The sequence below is a fragment of the Oryzias melastigma genome, linkage group LG6 (genome assembly GCF_002922805.2).
Source record: "Oryzias melastigma strain HK-1 linkage group LG6, ASM292280v2, whole genome shotgun sequence".
NCBI lineage: Eukaryota > Metazoa > Chordata > Actinopteri > Beloniformes > Adrianichthyidae > Oryzias > Oryzias melastigma.
The window spans coordinates 12,932,359-12,947,191 of NC_050517.1; the positions used below are offsets into that span (position 1 = coordinate 12,932,359).

General features: G+C 39.2%; 1 protein-coding gene across 5 annotated transcripts in view; it reads right to left on the reverse strand.

Annotated features, from left to right (window-relative positions):
- Window positions 1-14,833, reverse strand: part of shisal1b (shisa like 1b) — a 54,548-nt gene that overhangs the window by 35,569 nt on the left and 4,146 nt on the right. Inside the window, exon 1 of one of the 5 annotated variants that reach the window (XM_024282564.2) lies at window positions 3,303-3,398. The exons of the other annotated variants lie outside the window; for them this stretch is intronic. The gene's annotated coding sequence lies outside the window, so the exon portion shown is untranslated. Of the gene's footprint in view, window positions 1-3,302; window positions 3,399-14,833 lie in introns of those variants that run through there. 5 annotated transcript variants of the gene reach the window in all.

Here is a 14,833-nt window from a genome sequence, read left to right on the forward strand (position 1 = left end):
GTATTGTGGTATGGTATATTGGGTGTGGATGGGTATTGTTCAGGTATATTGTGGTATGGCATGGTATAATTTGATATGGTATGGTATATTGTTGTATGGTATATTGTGATACGGTATGGTATGGTATAGTATGGTATGACGTGGTATGGTATAGTATGGTATGGTATAGTATGGTATGACATGGTATGGTATACTGTAGTATGACGTGGTATGGTATGACATGGTATGGTATAGTATGGTATAACATGGTATGGTATACTATGGTATGGCGTGGTATGGTATAGTATGGTATGGTATAGTATGGTATGACATGGTATGGTATACTATGGTATGGCGTGGTATGGTATACTATGGTATGATGTGGTATGGTATGACGTGGTATGGTATAGTATGGTATGGTATAGTATGGTATGACGTGGTATGGTATAGCATGGCATGATGTGGTATGTTTGGTTGTGATATGATATGGAATGGTATCTTGTATCCACCACATTTTAGTTTGAAACCCTACATTGTCTACTCATTGATTGTAAATTTCTTGGTGAGACAGAGAAGCTCCTTAGTAAAATTGTAGTATTTCTCCATTAATATTAACACTTTCAGCTAATTTTTGAGGCCGACTAATTCATCCACCCCTTTAACAGCTGAGCTTTAGCTCCAGTGTTGACATTCTTTGGATAAACTCAACTCTTCAACAATTTGCTCATTCCCTGTCCTTGAGATCTACCACCCTGCCTGTTTTCCAGTTCTCCCTGCATTGCTTGTTGCTGATTACCTGGACCAGGTGTGTTCATCCAATCACAATGTGGAGACATCTGACTGAGCTAATCAGCAACTTGCAGAGCTTAGAGATCTTTAAAACAGTCAGGGTGGTGAATAACAAGGACCAGGATTGAGCAGCCCTGGTTCACTCTATTAAGGTTGTTCCAGTTCATTCTGAAGCCAAGAAAAGAAGGTTTGCGCTGATACTTCACACCAGAGAAATTATTATGCAATCAATGTAAATCAGCTGATTTTGTTGCCATAGTATTATGCAACACTATGTTGGATATTGGTGCAAAGTCAATATGAAAAGCTGCTTTTCTCCGCATTGGAATTGACGTAAATGGTCGAAAAGTTACGTTATGTCAAAGAGCGTGTGTTATTGAGGCGTCGCTGGTGACATCTGTAATGTTAGTGGGTTTCAGTTTTTATTACAACTCTATTCCAAAATTTCTTGAATTGACATCTTTTTTTTTAATTATACAGTGTTCCCTTGTCATACTGCGGTTCACCTGTCACGGTCTACCTTTATTTCCTCTTTACAGTGCAGTGTATTCTGTGTCCTGATTGGCTGTTGATCTTAATCAATCTCCTTGCCGTGTCTGCCGTCCAGCTTACTTAAATCTTTGATCGCAATCAGATCTTTGTTTTTATTCTACAATACTGGACTCATTTTCTTATGAAGGATCAAAATTTGAGAGTTTAAACAAAAGAAAGAAAGTGTGAAAATGTTTGTCTGATAAAAGTGTATAGTGAGGAGTTTGACCTTAAAATATCTGCATTTCTATGTCATGGATTTCACCTGTCTCGAGATGTTTATGTAAAATACATCAATACACATTATAATATTTAGTACTATTGTGTAGACATAGAGAGCTTTACTACTGGGATGACCATTTGGAAAAAATAATCTCAAATATCTCTAACATTTAATAAACTAAATTTGACCCCAAATCGATTAAACCATGATGTTTTTGAGGGTTTGTCCAGTTTTGCTGCAGAACTCCACTGTGCTGCAAGTTTCCAGATAAAAAGAGCAGCAGCGTGACTTTTAATGAGGAAAACTTTAACGCAAAGTGTGAACGAACACAGTGGAAAGCCCGGTGACTAATACAGCTGTTTACCTTCCGTGAAAGCACATCGGGAGTGAAAGAGATCTGTTTAACATCACTTGTTTTAAATGTGTGCACTCTATAAAACACTCACTGCTGGGGTTTTTTTGAATACAAATTTGTGGACAGAAAACTGAATAGATGCCTAAATGATCATCTAAAGACACAAAATCTGTCCGAGTGACTAAAGTATGTGCGTCTTGAGAAATTGTAAATGATCTTGGGAGCCGTGGTCAACTCACAGGGACAGAGGCATGCAAGGAATGCATGAGGAACAGGTTCCCTCATAAACATCTGTCCAATGTTTTGAATCGCTTCTTCTTAAAAACATTAAGAAATTCATACGTTTGCTCTGTAACCCCACGGCTGCACAGCTGCCGCGCTCGACATAAATTTGACTGATGAATGAACAGAAGTTGTTATTTGGTTTGTATAAATACGTTTGCCGGATCTAATGTTCTAAATAAATCCCGGCGGCGGCGGCAACAACATGTTTTGCTCTAGTGAACCAATGTCGCCTGGGAGACGTCTACGTCAAGGCAGACAGGCAGAAGAATTTAACACAATGTAATTAGCACTTGCAAGGTACTGTACATGAGACTAATTCAGCTGATATGAAAGAGGAGGGAGAATAAGCGCAGCAGGGTTGCCATAGAGCTTTTTTTTCCTCTCTCAGAGTTGGGCCTGTTTGGCAGCAAAATGAGCTCAAATAATAGGCATTGCAGCTACTCTTCTGTATGGGTGGTCTATTCTTGTTTGTCCCTGACTTGGTCCTGGTTTGTTAGTTTAGCCAAAAGAGAGAAATTGGAATTAAATCTTTAGGCACACTCTGTTCTGACCTGTTTGATGTAAAACGTTTACATCTTTAACCTATTAGAAATCTGGACTAAGAGGGCACAAGGGTGCAGAAGTAATGTTTCTCTCTATTGCCTTGTTTCCACTAAGTGGTCTGGACCAGACCGGTCTGCTCCTGGGCAGTTAAGAACGGTCCGGCAAATTCAAGTCAGCATTTCCATTGAGTGTTGGACCATTAAGGCGCATGATTTAGCTGTGTGTCGTGACAGTTCGACTACAGCGGGTCTCCGTATTCGTGGATTTGGAGCGTCTTTGGTCCCTAACTCCTGGGAAAAAGGGTGCAATACTGAATGCGAAGAATTTAATATTCTTTGCAAGAAGATTGCGAGAGACTAAGAAGAATAAAGCCAAAAAGAGGACAAAAATTTGGGGTTTTGGCTAATACCTTTCCCCCAATAGACCCTTTACACAACACACAAAATGGCGAGTGTGCAAAGTGACTACAGGTTTACGGGTTTAGAAAGACAAAGCTGACCGCTGAGTGTTTTTAAAGCAATTTTACATAAATAATGAAAGGTAACTAAACCAATTATAACCAAAATTAGTACAATATTTATTTTATAAATGTCCTACCTGGTTGTTTTCCCCTCTTAGATCGTTCACAAACCAAAGTACAAATCTCAGTAGTCCTGACAGCAGAAAGCAGCTCAGCTGCTTCTCCAGATTCCTATCGATGATATCAAACAAGTCATGCATTATTTTTCTCTGACACCTGGTCATAGTTAGATGAAGGTTATACAAGTATTTCAGTGAATGCTGCTTGTTTGATTATTAAGGTAATTGAGATTTTCTTCCTCTAGTTTATGCTAAAGCTAACGCTAGCTTTCCACAACAGGGTTGAGACATAGAGCTGCAGAGGATCTTTTCTGACCAGTTAAAGTTGCTTATATTTACGTATTTACAAAATCACTAAAAACAGAGCTAAAGTTAGACAATTTCAACGTGTCTTTCAATAAAGAAAAACGATATATATATTTTCTGACCTTTGCTCATAACTGTGTCTGATCCCTGCGGAATAATAATGGTAAAAAAGGATAAAATTAGTATATTAAGAAATTATTCTTCGGACGTAGTTATCTAAATGCGCATGGCCAGAGCTGAACTTTTGTCTTGGCCGCTCTTATTCTAAAGGCTGAAATAACATGGCTTCATATAATATTATTAAAATACTTAAAATATTCACTGTGCCACTTGGTAAACATCCCTATTTTTACAGTTAACCCTTTAAAAAAAACAGAAAAACAACAAATATCTCTTACTACAACAACTAAATGTAGTCTTGGGCGCAGTTAAAAGATGCACCGCCAACATGCAGCAATGTGCATCTTGGCTGCGAATATTACGCGTGGCCAACATGAATTTCCATCAGTTTTTGTGCTTGATCGCTCTTAATACACGTGCGTTATTTGCTAAATAGAACCATCTGCTCAAATCAAAGGTTGATATTTTCAATAGAACCTCCAATATTCAAGGATTATCCAAATTTTTTTATATTTTGTATTCAATTTTATTTATTTGTTTTGTTTTTTTTATTCAAATTTGTATTTAGATTTGTGAACAATCTAAAACAGGAAATTAAAATACGGTTTAGCAGGATATTCATACAATAATTATTGTACATTTTTCTGTTGAAATTGATAAGCTTATCTTCCATTATTTACGTAAAATTGTGTCAAACAGCGTTCAGCTGTCAGCTTTCCCTTTCTAAACCCATAAACCGGAAGTCATATTCACATTTTTGGCCATGTCGCCATTTTGTCTGACCTCACCGTGAAAAGGATCAATCAATAGATTTCATTGTGTGACGACAGTATTTCCGCCCTAACTGGTCCATTTCATTTTTTTATGCACCTACAACCAACGGGAGACCAAAAATGACATGAATTGGTCCGGCCTAATGGGTCAATTTTATAATGGAAACGCACAAAATACGGTATAGGTCCGGTCCAGTCCGGTCTGGACCACTCAGTGGAGATGGTGCACTCATATCTTCTTTTGATAAACTGGGATAAGCTCCAATTAGCATGTTGCTGTCCATATCCTTTAGACCTAATATTTCTAGTACACCGCTTGGACTGAAACCTCCCCTGTGAACAGAGTCTAACAGATCTGAGCTTTTCTCCATTTGGCTTTCTTCATTGCTCCAGCCTTATTTCAAGTCCAACCACTAATTTTACAGATGTGATGGGAAATGAAATCTAAACCCCTTCATGATGACACACCTGAGAGATCAGCATCAAACCCAGGACCTTACTTCCCGACCAAATGAGGATGTGACAGGAGGAGATTCTTTCATCAGTAATAATTCTTCCATGGCAATAAATATATGCATGCAGATTGGGAGAGGCAGCTAATGAGACAGCTACTGGAGTAATAATGTTGAATTCATTATACAATCAGGGTCCCAAAGTCAGCTGGGGGATGCGGATTCTTGGAAGCGCATCTGAGATGGTGCAGATCTACAAAGGTCTGTTTTCAGTGTGATGCAGAGTGGAAGAAGCCAACTCTCCTGATGCCAAATGTGCCATTTTATTAGCAATGAAACACGATCGTCTCTGTCTCTTAAACTGCCCACAGACTAAAACAGACACATGTATATTCAGTTGAATAAAACTACTATCAAACACATTTTTTTTTTCCGTATTTAACTGCAAAATGGATACATGACGTTCAAAACAATCATAGAAACATTCTCTAATCAGTTTCCTGCCCCTGCATCCACTATTTAACCTTTAGTGGGTGCAGTACGTAGCAAAAAGAACATTTGAGCAGAAGTTATCCAGCCAAAGAAGAGAAAACTCTCAGTAACAATGAGACAATGCCAAATGTGAGCACAAATAAATTTAGTGCACTGGGAGAACAAAATGTTCCAGGACGGTTTAGTCTCAAACACGTTTTGGCTTCTACGACACTAGTATCAAGGAAGGTAATTAGTTACAATACGGTGGTTCATCTGTGCCTTTTACTGACTTCCATTTCAGGCCAGAGCCCGCTAGATTCTGCTGAACCTTTAAAATGTTCTGATCTTAAATCTGGTTTCTCATGATGAGACAATGCCTCTCATGACGCGCTCAAGGAGCACACGCTTACTGCTAAGACAGCACTAACGGGTTCCTTGAGTGGTAAGCAGGGCTTACTTGAAAAAATGAAAAATCTGAATGTTGTGCCTGCATCTCTCCTACTTCACCCTTACTTAACCTCATGTGTTGTCTAAGTTTTCCTGTCACCCGCAGCATGCCCATAGAAAAAAAAGGGCCAAGAGCATTTTTACTCTATAGGCTCACTAAGCAGTCTGTGAAATTGTGATGCAGGTCCCGTGCCTCCTACAGGTTTGTCCATTTTTTGCACACAGACAGCGTTTATACCCCGTAAGGACAGTCATGACAAACATGTGTCACATGGAGATAAAGGGGCAAAAGCTCGTTTGAGCTTTGATTTTAATATGAATCCAGTGCGTGAAAGTGGGACCTCACTATCCTTCTCACTTTTTCAAGTTTTAAACAGGAGGCGTCATGGTAGCTCCAAAGTCGTAGTTTGGTCACTTCCAACGCCACAGGGAGCTCTCCAGGGTGGATTTCCAGAACCGGCAGCTCCATCAGGGTTCTGAGCTGCCTGCAGGCTGAAGGGGCTTCATTTGTCAGCTAGCTGGGGCTTTGGCACTCATATTCAGGTATTTGATGGAGGGACTGTGAGTCACACAGAAAAAAGAAGGCTTATGTTGGCTGTGGGATTAGTGAGGAATACCCGTGGACTCTCAGCGTCTGTGATGCAGACAGACATGCATTATATTCCAGAGAGCCAGCATTGTTTGTTTGGATTTGCTTTAACACCGCACTCTGGACTCATTTGGCTCTTTTTTTGGAAATGTTCCCCATCATCATCTGCTGTCCCTGGATTTAAAATAGCTCTTACTCGCGTAAATATTCTCCTGAGGGAATTTAAGAAAGGATGAGGACAATATTTACACAATTGAGTGGCGTATGACCAAACTGTGATGTGTTTTGTTGTTGTCTTACGTAGTTTGGATTTATGTTTGAGGCACATTTTAGAGTCTTTTGTATTTCTGGAACAGAACTTTTTCTTATGTTCACTAAAGGACTTTCTGTTTCCGACAGGACAGAACACACTAATCCGTCTTCTATTACTATTCTTTCTGCTAAGAAACGGTAAAAGTGACTAGGATTTATAGCTTTTTCGAGCCCAGTCTCAGTAAAATGCGTACATATGCCACGATTTGGGAAATACCGTGTATAATATACGCCAAAACCGTTTTTTGCGTGCATATAATACGCGCGGTCCTAAACGTGTTAAATGTGTTTTCCACGTTTGACACGTCCCCTGGTGGAGCCGTGAGCATCACAGACAGCCCCACAAACAAACAATTTGTTTTTCTAACCCTAACCATAACCGTAATCCTAACCTTAACCAGGAACGACGTCATTTAGAAAAGAGCCGGAGGATTTCTGACCACGTGATCAAAACGAAACCTAAAAAGCGTGTTTATTGTACGCCGGCACAACCTATCCTCTACCATTGCGTATCATATGCACGCAAAAAGCGTGTTTGGCGTATATTATACACGGTATTTCAGAGTGCAAAGTCGTGGCATATGTACGCATTTTACTGCGACCGGGTTGCTTTTTCAAACAATCTACATGTACAGAATATGAGATAAATGTAAAACACAAAAATCCAGTTAAAACCACGACAGCATTCCCAGAGATATTGCTGCACCCGGAAAGAACGCATTCAATATAAGCAGATTCAGATTTCTAGTTCAAGAATACATTTTAAATCAACGTTCAAATGAGGAGGCAGTATATACAGTAAATGATCAAGAAAAATCCTTCTCGAAATTTTAATTCTACATATCAGGGGGCTGCAACCTGCAGCTCCGGAGGCATGTGTGACTCTTTGACCCCTCCACTGTGGCTCTCATCGTAAAAAAACAATTAAAATTATTTTCTATTTTAAATTAAAATAGCGGTGTAGCTTCATTAAGGTCGTAGTTAAACGTTTAAACAGATTTTTGAGAGCAAAAATCAGTGGAAAATTAGTGCACAGCCAGAATTCATACTTAAAGCACACCGGATTATAAAGCATATTACCTATTGTTCAAAAATGCAAGGATTGAAGTGTTCCTGATGGTCGGAAAAATACTCAGTTCTGATTTATTAATTTCTGACTGAGATGCACCAATGACTGTAAAATAAAATGTGTATTTTTTTCACTGTTGCCATGACACTACATATTACATTTGCTGCATTGAGATGATCAAATATGGTACAGGATGTCTTTTATTTTGAAGGGATGTCAGGTAAACCTCAGTCAAAAGTTATTAACCATTTCATATTTTTTATTGCTATTTTTTCTGTATGTGTATGTCTTAGTTATACCAAGAGGTATATTTATATAAAAAAACAATAATATAAAAATAAATCAGAATGCTATTTTTCCTTATTTTTCTGGATTAGAGTCTGTTAGAAATGGACTTGAATGACTCTTTAAGTGTTGAAGGTTGCAGACCCTTGAACAAATGTTGAAAACTGTTATAAAAGAATCCATAAATTCCTAATTCATAACTAAATGTGTTTATTCTAAAAAGTAATCCCGCAAAACAAAATCTTCAACTCCAATGAGACCAACCCTCATACGATTTGACCCCTGAGTAACCACAGAGATGCAACGTTAAAGAGAAGGTCTCAGAGGTCACGGAGGGCAGACGAGCACACGCTGAGCAGCTCTTCATCCCAATGCTAATGGGGTTTTGGCAGCTAGTTGATGCAGCCTGTTGGCAAAATCATAAAAAAAAACCTCCAAGAACCCATTTCCAGCAATTATTACTGGAAGTTTGGGTTGACCGGCCATCACAGTGGGATTGCACCTCATTAATGAAGCTGTCCTGGTTTTGACCCGGTGCTAGTGAACGCACCTCCGTTTGGCAGGTCCTGTATGAGTTGAGTACGAACTGTCCTGAAATGCTCCCTTGAATGCCAGCGAGTTCAGCTCTAAGCTCTGAAATTATAACCGTGTGTTAAGAGCTCTTCTGTTTCTGCCAACAGGCTGTTTTGAGCCTGTGGGATGAAATACATTTTTTATTTTAGCACAAAAAAGCAGAGTTACCTGCTATTCACTAATGAAACATGGATGCATAGAAGAAAATACCACGGTGTGCCCTTCTGTTCACGATGAATCAAAAATATTCATTTAAGCCTGTAAAGACTCACGAGTTACAGTGAGAATCATATACTTCATTATCCCTTCTAGCGTTGTGATAATGAGGACGAGATTTCACACCAACACGCAGACAGCTGACGCTAAGTTTTGTGAAGCTCAGCGGTAAATTATTTCTACTCTATCTAATCTGATCTATCAGCCCTTCACACACACAGATTTTTTCCTTCATAACACAACACTGTTTTAATCATGAAGTTCACCAACAGTGAAAACACAAGGAATGCTTTGTCTGAACAGTAAACTCCACAGACAGGCTCAGGACTTGTCAAGAAGAGGAGAGGAGCCAATACTCAGCTTTAGTGTGATCGTGGTACCTCTAAATATTTCATTTAAGTTATAAATTTCCTCTTGGGGCAACAATATTAATCACTAAGTTATGCCTTGGTCATATTTACTCATTACGGGGGGTGCAGGTGCTGCTGGTTCTTGGGTTGTCTGGTTCATTGACAGGAAGAGTAGATCTTAAGAGGAGCACAGGTGTTTTGGAGTTCTCGGGGCTTGTACGGACACTTTAAGGGACATCATGTAAAGGTATAATTGTGTGGTAAGAGTATTTTCTATGCACTTCTGATGTACGGGGGATGGTGTATTGGGGTGTCCTTACGCCACACTTCTGTTGCTGGTAAGGTGTGAGTACGGTCTCCTTACTGATCATGCGCAAATGCTACACATTCTCACTCCCAACTTGTCATACATGGACATATGGTTCGGGCCCTCTCTGCATCACTTTTTGATGTTTAGGGTGTCCCCAACTCGTCATTTTTTTTTGACGTCCTGGCTTTCCCCGTTAAATCAGGGGTCCCCAACCCACAGGACGCGGTAACAAACTCAAAATCGATACCGGGCAGGGTTATGCCTCGTTTCCACTGAGCAGTCCAGTACGGTACGGTCCAGTTTGATCTGGTATTTTAAATGTTTCCATTGTTAAATGGACCCATTAAACAATACCGACCACGTCAATCTCTCTTGTGTAATTGTTGTGTCACACCTGATCATTTTTATAGCAACTTAACAGCGGTGAGGCTGGTGAGGAACCAAAGGGCATCTTACCCAGACTCGGCATGTGCCTGCAAAGATATTCTGTTACTTTTCCTTTTCTCCCCCTAGAGGCGGAATTGTGCATTGCAGCCATTTCTTTACTCGCCACTGGAATGGGCCAGAAACATGCTTTTTTTTTTTTTTTTACTAATATTTTTTTTCTCTTCACAAATGGGCTAAATTAAATCATTTGGCTGGCCGTATCCGGCCCGCGGGCCGTATGTTTAACAGCCCTGCTCTAAATGGTCTCTGGGTGTGAATGTGATGGTGTGTGGCCTTGCAATGAACTGGCAATCCATTCAAGGTGGTGTCGACACCAGCAAACACATCACCTCGAAAGGGCTAAAGTGGCAAAAAGGGAATAATGTAATTGACAACTATCAAGCTTGGAGGTGGATTTATCTTTCCTGTAATGGCTGTAATGTTTACTTTCAGGTTATGGAACCAATAATTATTTATTTGAAAAAAAGAAGAAAAAAAAAGAAAGTGGTTCTTTTGAATTTCTAAGTAATAAATACAACTCTTTTCATTCGTTTTATATTTTCAATTTTGAAAATAATTGTCATTTTTGGCTTATTTTAAAACCAAATTGACACAAACCTTTGAAAACTTAGATTGTGTACCCTGTCACTGCATGCATTCCCCCTCCTATCCCAGTAGGCCCATCATATCTGGTGATAAAAGCTTCTCCTCAGTATCGCTGGCCTGAACCGAGGTGATGCACGATTGAGGCTTTTCTGCACTTCTGAGTCTGTAATCAACAGGCAGTTCCCGACTCAACGTTTAACCTTCCTCCATTACTCCCATCATATCACAGCTGTCAGTGAGTCAGAGACTCCTACTCCTAAACCTCTTAGTTCATTCATTCTGTACATGCACCTTTCCACTCAATCAATCAGAGTTATGTTCTTATCGGAAAGCTGATATAACTGCACTTTTGAATGACTGCTATTGTGATTATCCACTGAAGCAGACGTGATGTAACATGAGGGAAAAAAGTCGTAACGCTCATAAAAAACACAGAATTCATCTAAAGGTGTCTGAATTCAACAATTCCTATTATTTTGTAATGAAATACAAGTACTAATAATATTTAAAGCCAAATTACAAACCAGTTAAAATAACTTAATAGTTATGACTGTGTGCTTATATGAAAGCAACGGTTAAGTCATATGATTCAGTTTAGCAGACAAAATAAGTCCACATAACCGATCCCTCCAAGCATTTACAGTTAAATTGATCAGTCGTATGTTTGGATGAACCAGAATGAGTCATCTACAGCAGTGGTCTCCAACCTTTTTCAGGTCACCGTTTAATGTCAGACAATATTTTTACAGACCGGCCAGTACGAGGATGAAGTGTGCGCCTGATTCTTTCATTTTAGCTTCCAATTTCGCTTAACTTTAAAGTTTATTTTCATCCTCCATAGAATATTTGTAGCTGGTTTAAAATGTACTTGTACTCTGGATTTGAATGGTAAGAATTTCTTGTTTTATGTTTACTACTTTGCTTGTTTAATCTAAGAGCATTTTGAAAGTTTGAGATGCTGAGTTTGTTGAAATGTTCATGTGAGATATCAATTTCTTTCTTTTAAGGTTTTAAACCTATCACCATCTACCTTTATAAAGCAACACATCTGCCAAAATAACCAGAAAAGAAAAGCAAATGGTTGAATGATTGAGTTGAGTTGATTCCATGTCAATTGGAGACAAAGCCCATCGAGTCAGGCAGGAGTTGGAGGGGGTCAACAGCATTAGACAACTCTTCGATGAATATCCTGCATTATTATTATGGTGTGGGAACAACTGTCACCATAAATCCATATTTGGAGTAAAGAGTCCTGGTTTTTGTCTGTTAAATGTGAATTTATTTTATTTTGAAAGCTTTTCCTCTGTTTCCTCACAGATTCTTCTGTGAAGAGAAACTTTTCAAATACGTTCATTTTTGGTTAACTTTCAAGAAAGTAGCAGACGGGTATTTGACATGTGATGTTGCCACTTGACATGTGTCAAGAATGAGTTTGATAAAGTGGGGTGAATCCAGTAATTTTTCAAAATAAAACTTCCTTCGCAATCAGATTATAAATAAAACTAGAAAAAAAAGTAGGTTGTGTTGTTTTTTCTGTGTCTTGGTACCAACTGTCCCACTGACCTGTACTGGGGTTTGGAGACCACTGATCAACAGAACAGGAACCAGTCAAGACATCTTAGGATATTTGTTTAAGTTAAAGTAATTTTAACAATATTTTCTCAAATACTTAAAATCCTTAAATATCCCCAAGTATGGATTTGTTCCGCGGCGGTGGCTATTTCTGTTTAGTGCTTCATTGAGGCTAATACTCAGAGGACCTCTTTTGTTTTTGTTTTCTTTGCCTGTGGACCAGAGATACAGACATGCAAACAGACAGAGCAAGCGCTGCATCAAAAGAGGCCACTGAGTGAACCTTCATCTGATTTGTCCGTCATTTGATTAGTTTTTTTTCCAGCCTCTGCTTTCTGCTCTTGGATGAAAAGAGGAAATGCTTCCTTGATTCCAGCCTCCCCCACTTCTCAAGAAGAAGTAAAATTATGAGACGACTCTAGATGTGCAGATAAGGACGAGAACTCTCTGACATATAGATATAGCATAGAACATTTCTCTAGAAAACAAAGTCGTGTTTGCCCTTTTGACTTGCATGATTGATGAGAGCGGCGTGTGACTCAAGAAGCTTCAAAGGGAGGACGTATGAAGTTACCGCATGAAGTAAGTGGTTGGTATTAGCACTGACAGAATAATGGGACTGCTGGCTTTCTGCTGGATTCTAATGGTTGCCACACTGGCGCACGATGACGAAAAGTGAGTACTTACAGTTGCTGAACGAAGAGCGTTCTTGCAAAAAGCTTCTAGCAGATAATCATCTGTTCACTAGCATTTGATATGGCAGAGAGGCATCACAGTCAGTCAGTGCTTCATCACGGAACCTGCTTCTGTCAGCATCTCAAGTCATCTCTCTCTTCCATGCATACATAAAACTGCACACATTCTGACATGGTTTTGAAAACCTACACGTTCTGCTCAACACTATTTGCCTTTTTTTTTTCCTTCCAAACACACAAACAAGCAGGAGGGGAAAAAACGCAGCTTTGTAAGCAGAGATAAAAACTCTGAACACACACACAGAGGCAGGCTGAGGGCAGAGCAATCTGGTGTGAACCCTACGGAGAGAGATGTCACGATGACAGAACAGATAAACCCGACTTTTGGAAAACAGCACACCCCTGTACTCACCGTTTTTTTTAGTTTTTTTTTTTTTAAGTGGACCCCAGAAGATTGTAATTGTTTTGACTTATCATTTAATTGCATCATTAGCTGCAACTCCAAACAGCTGTAGTCTTTGCAGTTTGTTGTGGCTGGTGGCGTGTGCAGGTCAGGTGACCCTCACATCCACCTGACCTCAAATGTCAAACAGGCCCCAAAGAGGTTTTTACGGCTGCACCGATGTGAAAAGAGTTATGTTAATGAAGAGCCCGCAAGTCAAAGTGGAAATATAAATAGTAAAGCACACCTTCAAGGGATAAACTTGTTTATGACTTACATTCACATGCTCCTTTGCCGGGTTTAGTCAATCTGTGCTTAAATGCCCATCAGCTGCTGTTTACTTCAGCGGAAAGAAGTATGTCTCCTTACGCTAAATTAGCACATGTTGCAGGTGTGTGTGTGTGTGTGTGTGTGAACGACAGTTACTAATAATGACACTGAAACATTGTGGTGTGAGATGCAGAAATGAAAGTGAACTATTCCAGTTTACAGCTGTAACAGCACTAAATACATGATGAGTTTTACATGATTCTGATTGTAATCCACTGCGGTTTCAGGTCTGATGCAAATTAGTTTTTTGTTGTTTTTAGCATGTTCTTGAGGCATTTTTCTCACAAAGGGGGACACTTATAGGGAAAATTCAGCTTAATATATGCATTTTTTAATATTTCTTTATTTAAATTTTTCCAAATCAGGAACACAGTTTGAAAAAATATTGTATTTGCTACGTAGAAAATAGAGGCCACAAGCTCCCTCTTCCTCTCCATTCTTATGCATCCACTTGTAAACACATGGCACAATAACACACACTTACAGTAAAACTTTCCTTTTTTTTTCTTCAAAAAAACAACAGTGAACCTCATATATGGATGAATTCCCGTTGTGCTTACCGCAATTTTAGGAGGTACACGACCCTCCATCATGTTTGGTTGGGTGTTATTGTGAATATGCTAACATGGCTAGCGTGTAGCATTGTTGGACTGTGTTTTTTCTTACGTCACTAGCCAGGTTAGGAGTTAGCCTAGTCAAAGGTGTTTTAGTAGCATCAGTCCATTTGTTTAAGTGTTGCAAACAAGGTTAAGTGTTGTGAATAAGCTAACGTGGCTAATACAGCTAATGTGGCTAATGTGTAGCATGCTACAAACAAGTCCTAGAGTTACTATGTACGCAGTCTGACTGACAGACTGATCTCTGACTCATTTATCTTGCTTACTTTGGCTTAAATATGACAGAAGTTCAAAAAAACATTGCAATTTTTGTTGCACCAGTAATGTTAGGTTCGAGATGTGAGGAGCTGTAAGCTAGCAGGAGAAAGTGTAGACAGAAGGTTTGAGCAACAGAAAGGGGGGATGGGGTTGTGTTGTCCCCCGGTCTTTAATTCAGGAGAAAGTTCAACTCAACATAATAAAGAAATAACAAATTGTAAGATTAACAATATTTAATAAAGTTTCATATTCAACAATTTAGGTTATATAGAGAGTTAGTTTACCTTCAAACCAACGTCTCTTTTAAGGACAGATATGAAGCAGCTA